At 29.2% G+C, this 7847-nt stretch overlaps 1 protein-coding gene across 2 annotated transcripts in view; it reads left to right on the top strand.

Annotated features, from left to right (window-relative positions):
* The first annotated feature begins 1761 nt into the window (after window positions 1-1761).
* Window positions 1762-7847, top strand: part of LOC123006255 — a 10080-nt gene continuing 3994 nt past the window's right edge. The window contains exon 1 of one of the 2 annotated variants that reach the window (XM_044400593.1): window positions 1762-1846. The gene's annotated coding sequence lies outside the window, so the exon portion shown is untranslated. Of the gene's footprint in view, window positions 1847-3731; window positions 3869-7847 lie in introns of those variants that run through there. The other variant, XM_044400592.1, reaches the window with a different exon arrangement.

Below are 7847 nucleotides of genomic sequence, written 5' to 3'. Positions count from 1 at the left end.
TTATTGATTAGTTAAGTCGTCGACGTGTCGTAAAAGACAAATATGATGATGACTCTCGGCTTATTAAACTTGTGAAAAATATTTCTCGAGTTATAATTACCGTTAGAAATTTAATATTGAGAATAATATTGGCTTAAATCAAATTTAATTGGAACAGTGGAAATAAAACCGGACAAAAAATTGCCGATGTGGAGATTTCATTAATATTAATGTTTGTGACGATTTCTGCTTGTTCCTTTGTTTACGTCACGACTATTTTAATCAACGATTCTTCACTATTTTGTAATTTTGACAATAATTCTTTAGTTTGTGGTCAGAAGGTAATTTCTGTTGGGGCAAAGTGTAAACTTTGTTAGTTGAATGTATTTGATTGTTTTGGGTTTACGGAATGATGTATGTTGTTGACTGTTTCAGTAATTGTGTTTACTTTAGACAAAATTTTGGCGGATCTCCTTGACGTGCTTTAAAATTATGGACAAATAAAATAATAATCCACTTCCAGTTTTTTAATTAATTATTCAATTGTACTTTTTATTCGGAATTACCTACACTTAATTAAAATTGTTCACAGTTCCGGTGAATTTACAGGATTATTAAATATAAAATAAATAAATCCGGAAACTGTATTTTTGAAATCAAATTAAAGAAAAATAGACACTTGACCTTTAATCCGTTATTCTAAAATGATTATCAAAACGTGCTTAATAATCCGTTCTATTAATCGTTGCGATTTTTCTAGCACAATCTTCTGATTACTTATAATAGAAACAAAATCTTCTAATTGACCTAAATTAAGTTCTCTTCAGTAATAGCTCTATATGACCTTTTGCTTTTGCAATTAATATTTGATTGCTGTTTGTTATTGTCATCGCACAACATTACAAAATATTCTAAAGTATGTGTATTACTGCTTTCAGTGAATTCTAAATGGAAATGTCAATATTTTTACAACAACTAATTAAAAATCAATAATTAACTTACATTCAAACCATTAAAAATAAAAAAAATACATTTTTGGTTTCTCTATTATCAACCACAAACCAATGTTTGATTATTTCACATCACCGAAGTGTAACTTCACACATTTTTTTGATTTTTTTAAGTCAGATTTACGTTTGCGATGCTTCTTTTAGTTTGAAATTAATTTAAAATTTTTTAATGTGTTTCTAATTCAATTGAATTGGAAGTAAGATGTTTATGAAGAATTGTTTCTAATGTAGTATTTTAGAATTAGAATGTTTTATGCTCGAAATTGGTTTGTGATGAAGTGTTTTATTTGTGATAAGATCAGAAGTTTTAAAAAAGCGAATCGAGTAAGAATGCGACAATTCATGAAACCAAACAAACTGTCAACATCAGTAATAGTAAAGTAAAAAATTGGTATGGCCTCCCTCTCTTGAGAGGCAATTCTATCGCTTATTCTTTATTGCAATCCCTTTTTCTTTGTTATAATGTCAGCGTGTTGTGTTGGAAAAATGTCTTTTTCCACCCTGGACCGGAATTAGCATATTTCGAATCTGTGATTGGTCACATGTCAAAAATCGTCTTGTGAATGTGATGCGACCATTTCCACGAGTACAGTTATCAAAGACCGTCTTGCGTTTTATTGTTTAGAAGTAAAAATAAAAATGCGGCAGTATAAAAAATAAATAAAACTCGCAATAAACGCGAATCATAAAATCGACGCATTTCTTTAACAAATGGCGGCTTTTGTCATCTAAATTTGATGGAGTTGCGCACCGGCGTCGAAATTCGACGCTCTCCCTTAAATTATCAGTAGGTAGACCGCGCTAGTGTCGTTTAGGTGCTCGCAATGACTATTTTCTAAAATTCGGCTGTGGTCTTTGTAAGTAATTTCAACAATTCCCAAAATCACAACACCAACATTCCAAAAAATCATCAACTCAATCAATGGGTGCAATTTTTTTTTGGAATGTTATCACAAGAAGTGTCAAATTCGCCGACTTAACCCCATTTGTTTACCAACATTTTTTGCACTTTGAACAATTTATGGAGGCTCAAAGCCGGAGTTGCCACGAGCCGGCTTGTTCCAGCTTGTCAACTTGTTTTTACTTAATTAGCGACAAAGTCAAAATTGTTTGATTAAATAAAGTTGTTAGAAGTTATTTTTATTACTAGAGTGTTATTAAATAGAGTGTAATTGGTTGTATCAATTCACAATTCATTGAAAGTGTAATAATTGGGTTAATAATCAATAAGTGATGGCTTTATTAGTTATTTGCTTGTAAAAAATGACTCGTTTTAGTTAAAACACAAAATTCGATCAATTTGGATTGTTTTTGCATGTCGAAATCGAAAGTTTCACGTAATAATTATTTATGCATGAATTGATGCACGTGCTACCTATACCCTTCTATCTCCTGTTTGGTATCTCTTTTTCCGATGTTATTTTGCAAAATTCTGGCGAAATTCGTTACTGCGGTTCGGCTTTTTGTCAAAAAACTGGTTTTCGTAAATTAATTTATGACAATTAGGACAGTGCATACATAAGATGTCCGAAAACCGGTTTTTGCGCAAACAGGTTTGTGCATTGCGGTGATTGGTTGGTGCATATTTTGTGAAAAATTTTGTAATTTTAAGGTATAGGCGTGTCACCTTATGTCTTAAAATGAAAGTTGCGCGACTGGCCGTTTTCTGACCAGTGGTCTTCGGCGTGGGAGGACTATTGATCCACTATACACACGCATCTAACGCACACATATACTCACCCTACAGTCTCATTTGCGCTGTCCGTTATGTTTCCATTCGTCATTATGTTTTCTGATAGCTGTGTTGCCTTTATCTGATGATCAATAATTCCCCCAGTTCTTGGAATCTACAATTTGTGTATATATATGTTGCGTTTTTATTTAAAATTTCGAACATTTCTGTGCGTGTTTCAGTTTTCCCTTTCGTTCCTAATAGCAAATACAGGTGGTTTCGACCCACAATAGTTCTTTTTTATCTATTTTATTAAATATCACTTCAAATAAAAATCAATAAAACCAACGTAGCTTGCTTTTAATTTCGATTATTATTATCTTATTTACCAGTTTCTCTTCAATTTTATTTAAATATTAAATTATTCATGACTGATTAGAGATAAAATTAATAATAAATCAATAAAATCCCAACAGATAAAAGATAAAAGCATTATTTTTGTCATTTTAAAAGCCCACACTACGCTTATTAACACAAAAAATTACCCGATTTAATTAAACTTTAGAAAGAAGAAATTCGGTCTTATTGATTTATGTTACACTTATCCACATCCCGTATCTCAATGTCATTCTTTTATTTGATTGAAATCTCTTTTTAGGGACATATCGAAATAAGTCTCGTCATACTTATCTTCCCTTCTTTTATTTGATTAGGTTTTGTTTCAAAAACACACATTATTAAATTTTTCAAAGCTCGAAAAACAAATCTTTATTTCGACCAGCGATCAATGAATAATAAGACGGGACATTTTTTCTCATCAATATGTAAAAACTTTATAAAACTTCGAAAAAAAAGCTATTAACATTAAATTTTCAAAAATGATGTCAACTTTACAACTCAATAATAATAAACTATTCGTATAATTTGAGAAATTCGGCCCAAATCGGGGAAGATTAAAATAATTGTCTTTAATAATACGAGTTCGTTTTCCATGCGAGCTTTTTCTATGAATTATTTTAAATATGAGTGGTGGTGGTAGAGGGGGTGCATTTGTGAAGGGTGGGGATTTCTATCTGTGTACTTCCCTTATTGATACTATATTCTGTTTGTACTCTACTCCAGAGGGTTCACGTGCTCGTTAATTGACAGTTATGTGGTGTTTTTTGGTGTGTTTCTTCTGTTTTCACTGAATTTTCCTCATTACAGGGTTGGTATTGCATGCTTTCAGACAATTGATACGCTTTTTCGCTCGCAAAGTAGCTGTCATTGGGTTTTTAGCGCAAATTTTGCAAATATCGATCTCGTACATATTTATTTATCGTCATACACGATTTTATCTTTTTTAAACATAAAAATTACAATCTGGTTGGTGCAGGATAATGATATTATAAATTCAATCGATAAATGTTACTAAGTTCTGTAAACAAAAATGTGAATTTGGTGGAAAACCAGGTCAATATTTTTCATTTTGTAAATCTACCCAATTGATCTGGAATAAAACTAAAGATGAAATTACAGACAACAATAAATTGTATGTCAATAATCCAAATGCATTTTTATTTATTTACGTCTGATGATTTATTTCACTACTTTAAAAATTTATGTTTCGACTTCTTTGTAATTTTACCTAAGTGTTTCCAGTGAAATATTGTATTAAATTATAATTTAAAATCAACAGCGATTGCATGTCACACAAAACATTATTTTTTTTATCTTGTATTTCTAATTTTGAGAAAAAATTAATTGCTGATTTAGATTTGTAATCTTTGTATTCAAATTTAAGTACCCTACAACACATTTTCTAATCTAAAATTGTGTAATTTTACCTTAAAATATTTTAATTTGGAAGTAAGTAAAAATGCATAAAATATCAGGTCCAAAAATAACAATTTGAGTCGTGTAGCCCCAAATTGATCGAATTTGCATATTTCCTCCTCGTCGAATTTAATTCGAATGGAAATAAATGTAATAAAATATGCGGGTGTTAATAAAACTATTCGGGCCTTGTCACCCCCGACTTTGCTATTTTCTCCCAGAAACTGGCAAAACCTAGGGGAGAATCCAAAATGAGGGAAACAACATGAATCATACTTCCTTACGGAGTTGACTCTAACCTCGCACAACGCGCAAATATTTAATGATGGGATCATTAGGAGAAATTTTGGCAATGGTCACGGGGACAAGAGCACAGGGCCCCCGATGACGCGCCGCCACGATCAAAATTTATGATAATCAAATAAAACGGACAGTTTTGACCCTCCAAGAGGTCAAATCGATATATGCCGTCCCCGAAATTCCACCGGCCTAAACAAAAATTTGCTTTATTAAAAACTTTATCTGATAAAGATGTAATTTTCATTGCATGTTCTCCGACTTACAAAATTATTTTTATTGATCCTTGTGCAAAGTTAAATTAAATCAAAAATGCCTCCCAATTTATGCAAATGGATGCGAAATTTCATTGTTCTGGCTTCTTACCTTCTTCTGCTTTTGTTTATTTACAGAGTGCTTCTCGTACACAAATAATTACCCTAGTAACGGGTAAATCTCAGCCCAAATTAAAAAATTAACAATAGTTATTCATTTTGTTTCTAATAACACTTTTTTATTTTACTTTAAATGGTAAAAAATATATATAGGAGATTGATAGATACTAATCTAATCCATCGCCCAAAATTATTTTTAACTATACAGCGTGTGTCGAAAAGAAGTTACAGTACAAACTTGTGTTTTTTAAATGTAAAAAACAATATGTCTTAGCGTTTTTGGATGTAGATTTTTGTGACAATGTTTTTAAACTAAACTTTTATTGGTCGATTTTGCTTAGTTTTAAAAATAAGACGGTTTTTTGACGAAAACATGCACTTTTTAAAAATTCATTACACAAAAACTAAGACATCTAGCAATATTTTTTTTACTACCGCATTGAAGAAGGTAGAAGCTATAAGGTTGTAACATTTTTTTAGTGTGTTGCATTTGCAAAGATGTTCAAAGTTCAATAACTTAAAAAAATTAAATGGAACACCCTATTTATTGTTTTTGCATTTAAAAGATTATTAAATTGTCTTTCTAAAATTATTTACTTTTAGGTGTTTATAATCAATAACTAAAAAAATTTTTAACCTTAAACATTAAAAAAAATACTATTGTTTCAGTAGCCAAAAAGTGCACAGTTGCACAAAAGATAGAAGAAATATCATTTACTAATCACATTTGTGTTAAACTGAATCCATTATTCTTTATTTTTACAATAAAGTAATTCGAATTTCAGTATTTATAACATCTTTTACAATATCTGGATAAATCATTGGATAAGTGATCCTTGGTGGAATTACTCTGGTTGCTATAGTATCAACAATGCTCAGATATTGATAGTCATTGTTGCTACAATTAATATTGAATGTTAAATATCTTTTTATTTATCAATTCTAGACATTAAAAGATTATTGTTTTATTAGATAGACAATTTATCAATTTATTAGATAGATGCAAAAATTAAAAATAGGTGTTCCATTAAATTTTTTTAAGTTGTTTAGCTTTTAAGACAGTTCTTAATTTATTAATCTTTACAAATGTAAAACACCCAAAAATTGCTGCAGCTTTACATTCTGTACTTTCTTTTTTGCAGAAGTAAGAAAAAATTTGTTCTAGCTGTCTTAGTTTTTGTGTAATAAATTTTTAAAAAGTGCATGTTTTTGTCAAAAAAAAACTAAGCGAAATCGACAAATAAAAGTTTAGCATAAAAACATTGTTTTAGAAGGGTACCAAAAATGCCAAAAAACATTCGTGTTTCATTTAAAAAAACACAAGTTTGTATCGTAACTTATTTTTGCGACATGCTGTATGGTTGAAAATAATTTTAGGTGATGCACTAGATTAGTATTTATCAATGTCCTATACAATTTTTTTTAATTTCACGATTAAAAGGTCACTAATGGACTTTTTCAACTCGCTGAGATACCCTGTATCTTTATTTTTTGCTCACTGTACGTAATCGACAAATTATTATTATTAAAAATACAACAAAGCTTATATTTCAGAATTTAGAATTTGTTAACTTTGCTGAAATTGGCAGTTGTTGCTTCTTCTACATCCAATAAATTTATTTTTACATTATTTAATTTTTTTGATTGTTTTTCTTGAAAAATTTTTAAACTTCGATTAACATGAAATGACTAATATCTGAATTATTAAAGACTGAAGTGCACTATTAATGTTTTTATAAAAAAAATTCTACTGTGTTTTATTTAAGATCCAATTTTTTGATTTTTATGAATATTATTGTATTATATTTTTATTTATCTCATATAATTACAAATAAAAACAATTTTTGTATTAAATTAAATTAATGATTGCAAATTAAATATTAATTTGAGTAAGTAGTACAACGTAATGTCATACTCAACTCTAAAAAATTAAAGGAACAAAAAGTTTTCCTAAATTTTTTGTTGCTTTTTGAAAGGCTGAACTCATCGAAAAATGGTCGTATCAAAATTTAAGAAAAAGCGTTTTGAAGCCTTAAGCTTCTAGTTTTGAGATCTTTTGGCAAATATTTTTTGTGCTACGGTTATCACGCAATTCTAAGTAGTAGCGCAAAAAAATTCTAAATTTTTGTCAAAATGAGAATGTCAAAAACTGGAATAAATGTCTTATAAGATTCTCTTATGATTTTTTGGAAAAAAATTTTTTTCACCTTTAACATTGATTTAAGGAAAAGAGAAAAAAATAAGTTTTTGCGTTGTTTTAGTAAATCTACCGCGTATTTACTAATATTGATGGGGAGACTAATGTTTTTAGGTGTTTTCACAGCTCAAAGTATCCCCCACAGCCCTGCTAATTTTTAAATCGATCTATCAAACCGTTTTCTCGGACCGATTGATCAAAGTTCTGCAAAAGAATTAAAGGAACAAACAATTATTTTTTTAGTACACATATTGTTTCTGAACGTTGCCTAATCTTCATCAAAATGAAAAAAAACATTCTTTTTGACTTTGTTTCCATTAATTATTTGCTAATTTGCTAATAATTGTTTTTTGATTTTTTTGTGAAAATTTGTAAAAACATTTAAGAAACAATACTGCTTAATTTGTGAAAGAAAAATTCAAAAAGATGTTTTAGATTTTTTTTTAATTTGTAAAAAAATTCAAGAAACAATACTGATTAATTTTTGAAAAAAAAATCAAAAA

This window comes from Tribolium madens, unplaced genomic scaffold (genome assembly GCF_015345945.1).
Source record: "Tribolium madens isolate multiple individuals breed KSU strain unplaced genomic scaffold, Tmad_KSU_1.1 Scaffold_2;HRSCAF=44;Tcas5.2_LGX, whole genome shotgun sequence".
In the NCBI taxonomy this organism is placed as follows: Eukaryota; Metazoa; Arthropoda; class Insecta; order Coleoptera; family Tenebrionidae; genus Tribolium; species Tribolium madens.
This window is presented reverse-complemented; position numbering and strand designations above follow the sequence as displayed.